This window comes from Etheostoma cragini, chromosome 14 (genome assembly GCF_013103735.1).
Source record: "Etheostoma cragini isolate CJK2018 chromosome 14, CSU_Ecrag_1.0, whole genome shotgun sequence".
Classification (NCBI taxonomy): domain Eukaryota; kingdom Metazoa; phylum Chordata; class Actinopteri; order Perciformes; family Percidae; genus Etheostoma; species Etheostoma cragini.
Window position 1 is genome coordinate 9,476,199 of NC_048420.1, and position 4,096 is coordinate 9,480,294.

General features: G+C 38.5%; 1 long non-coding RNA gene across 1 annotated transcript in view; it reads left to right on the top strand.

The window, feature by feature from the left end:
• Nucleotides 1-1,680, top strand: part of LOC117956267 — a 5,162-nt gene extending 3,482 nt beyond the window's left edge. The window contains exon 3 of the long non-coding RNA XR_004659217.1: nucleotides 1,670-1,680. This is a non-coding gene — a long non-coding RNA (uncharacterized LOC117956267). The remainder of the gene's footprint in view (nucleotides 1-1,669) is intronic.
• Nucleotides 1,681-4,096: the final 2,416 nt, after the last annotated feature.

Consider the following 4,096-nt stretch of genomic DNA (forward strand, 5'->3'; position numbering starts at 1 on the left):
CCTCACCCCATACTCCCGCAGCACCTCCCACAGTTTCTCCCGGGGGACCCGGTCATACGCCTTCTCCAGGTCCACAAACAGTTTCATGACCGTCCATCCAAAAGTTATTGAGACATTTTAGTCTGGACATTCTACGCTGCTAAAAAGACATCAACCATGTGAACAGTGATTTTCTTTTCTTTTTTACAGTACAACAACAATTTTAGTGCTGCCCTGTGAGCTCTGAATACGTGGGTGTTTTCTTTCCTTTCTTAATTTCAGTTTCATCCTTAAAAAATGATATTCTCCAGATATACTCCATTTCTTACTGGAACTATTATGTGTTGAACCGAGGTTTGTGTAAAGCATTGGCAGGGTGTCCAGCCTTCAGGCCACTGACTTGGCATGCCTGGATGCAGTCTGTCTCATCCCCCACCTATGGGACAGCAGAAGACATTGAGACCTTCTTGGACCAGACTTCAATCTCTGCACGCAGGCATAACCCAGGGCAAATCTAGCCTGTCTGGCTGGCATTCGTCTCAGCCGTGCCTCTTGGCTGGCTGATCCAGAGCCCCTCTGAAGGAGAAAAAAAAGCTTAAAAAAGAAGGTTAGAAAGCCAAAGGCATTAATATGGATTCAACAAAGCAGACAAATCAACTGCTGCACCAATATAAACAACAGCAAAAGCGTATCCTTCACTTTTTGCCAACACAGATTTGCCAATCAGATTCATTTATAACCATTTTCCATCATTGCTTACTTTACTCAACGTATCCATTGTTTCACAGTCTCAAAGAAAAATATATTAACTGTCGGTCGCCCCTTTAATAAAGTCTCTTCACTTAATAGTAAGCCTGGTTTGTTTGAAGACACAACCATGTCATTCAGGGATGTCTGAACTAGTTTCTGGAAGAGAGTGCTATAATGCTCCCCCATAGGACATTTTTGGCCAGAAAAGTCCTCATTTGGTGTTCTCTGGCACATTCTAATGCTACTATGCAATCACATAAATTGATCTTAATTTGCATATTTTAATGAGTTTACCTCCGCCATTGTAAACATGAGGGATGATGAATTATTGTAAAGGAAAATCAAGCTTCTTGTGTGTCTTAGCCCACACCATCTGTAAATACCTATTAATATTTAAAACCACACCTTTTCCTGATTGATAAGAACTTTTGTAATTAAGAATCATCAGACCATATTTATTAATTAGAAACATACATTCACTCACATATTACTTCAGGAAGTTTCATTACGTCATGTTTAATGTTTAAAAACGTGTGGGGCATCTAACATTAGTTTGTATAATTAGTCAATAGCAAGAAAACGGGCTACAAAGGAGTTCTATTATACATTTATACTTCATATGATATAGGCCTGTTACTTTGACAACATTACCTGTTACAGTGGGATTTCCCAAAAAGACTTAAGGCTAATTCATTCATATGGTGAATACATGCCCTTGTAGCATACATGGAAGAGGACATTTTGATGCTTACTGTACAATTCTCAAGTTGTTGCCACAGGTGTTTTCTGAATTAGCCCATCAAATGAGGATGTTCCCTGTCCATGCAATTAATGCAATGATTAATGTGTTGTGTTGTAATTAAATAATTTGCTAATGTTTGTCAAAGTTCAAAAATTTGTTTCTTGCATCTATTGTAATGCGATTTCCACCGGATCAGAGTAGCCTACTGTCACTTGGCTGCCTGCCAATCTTCCCAGCCCTTGTCAGACGACCAATTAATGTTTACATGATGTCTATGCAACATTCAAATACTGTTGAACCAGCATTGGTATTGTTTTTTTGCAGAGTGTTCTATCTTATCCAACATTTCCTATATTTCTAGGCAGATTTTCCATGCGGTATTCTGTTAAAATCCCCCCCCCCACCCCCTTCCAACCTTTCATGATTGACAGCGGGGTCGGCCTATGGCAGTACACCGGTCCTAGGTAGATAAGGGTCCATGGTGAAGTAAAGTTAAAGACAAAAAGTTAAAAGAGAAGGGAAATGTGTTCAACCATTACTTGAGATTTTTTTTATATAATTGGCTACCATTTCTTTCTTTCATTCGGTAATATTACAAATGAAGGAAACTTTTTTTTTTTTTACATCAGCCATTTAAAAAGGCACTACTTTCTTGGTTTCCCTCAGCATGACCCAGGCACATCACAACTCCGCTGCCCGTTACCTGCTCTTTGTGGGGGCGGAAGGCAGGCGAGTTATCAATGGTTATCAATGGTGAGTGACGCATCGTAAATAATATCAGGTGCATAAACTAGCTAGCTAAAGTTATGTCGTAGCTGAAAGCAATGAAGCTCTCAGAAGCCAAGGGACGGAAATGAGGATAATAGGAGGAGGAAAAACCTAATGACAAAGGTAATGTGCTAAAATAAGGTTTTATCTATTGCAGTTATCTGCTAACGTTAGCTTGTTGTGGATGGGTGGTAGGCTACTCGGTTCTATGTTTTTTCCAAATTTAGCTAGCTAACTACTACTGTTTTTCATTAAGATTAGAATATTCATGTTTTTTAGAAAATAACCATAGATGTGGCTACATCTTCCCGCTCAGAAATAGTCGTGACAACTTTTTCTGTAGTAAAACAAAATTATCTCAAGCAGATTTAGCAGGTTTTCAAGCTATTTAAATATTGAAATTGTATTGGTATAGAGAGATGCAAAAACAAGCACAGTTTTAGTCAACAACAATAACAACAACAACACAAAGCCGTCATATAGCCAAATAATTCCCTGTAATTATTTTTGCTCTTTAACACTATACTGTAAAATACCCAATGTTTTACAATATTCATTCTTTCTTCACAGAAGCACTTTTAAAATGTTTATATCCATCCCCTAGGCTACTATCCATGGGCCATCTGCGAACACTTCTGTTCCCTCAGCCTCTGCAAGTGATGCTGCGTCCATCTCTTCTCCCTTCACCTCTGCACAAGTCAGTGACAAAAAAGACTGGCCATCTGTTTTAATTTATACAGTTAGACTATTGTTTGTATAAAGTGGACCGTATCCACTAAAATCTTTTGGGGAATTTTCAAAACACAAATGATGGGAAACAGCATGACTTTTTGAGAAGAGTGTTAGTCAGTGGAGAGAAAAATCTAAAGAAGCTGGCTTACGTATCCGTATACTCCAAAAAGAAGAAGTAAGCTCCTGCCGCAAAATGTTTTCTCCAAGAGGTTTTTATATTTGTGTTTCCTGCTACTTACGATCTAATTGGAGACAATCAGAATTTACCTTAAATTCTCAGATTGGTTGTTTTTTGTGGCACACTTGTAACGTTATGAACATTTTTCAGAGTTGAGCGTGCACATAGTGAAGGAGGTTGAGAGAGGAAGACAAGACCGGAGCGTAGCAGGGTCTGACTTCATGCAGAGAAAGAGTTTTTGGGAAGGCACGTGAGTGAACTGCGTTAGAGGGGTTATTGTTGCACCTTAACATGGATAATAACTAACATGCAAATAGATTTATTGAGCTCAAAATATGTTTTTGTTTGCTAATTTGCTAAAGTGTTAATTTCTTTTCAAAATGTAATGTGCTAGTTTTCTGTGCTCTAATAGTAATGGGCAATATGCAATATAAACAATACAAAATTGGCCTACGATAGAAAGTGGTCGAGCTGACCGTGGAGCCTTTCATCAGCCTGACAATTCACTATGTAACGGTCGATTGGAACCCTGGCAAACGGTGTTTGCAGACAGTTTTGAACAATACATTTTCTCAATTCTACGTTTCTTTTTCTTTTAAAAATAATATATTTAGCCGGAGTTGTCAAAAATATTCCCATTCATTACTAAGGTAGAAGGATCTGTACTGCGGTTTTAAAAACACTTCCGTAGAAGTTGAAGTATCAAATCAAGTTTTTACTCAAGCAAAAGTGTAATAGTACTGGTATCAAAATGACTTGGAGTGTAAAAGTAATGTAAGGAAAAAATAGGGGGGAGGGGGATTGGCATCAGCTGTGTGCTTGGCCGTGAAGTTGTATTTCAGATTGGCCATGCTGCAATGATAGCCCAGTTTAAAACGCCAAAACACACAGATCACTTGGTCTTGTCAATGGAACCATTTGGCGACTTTTAAAAAGTAAGCCTTCCA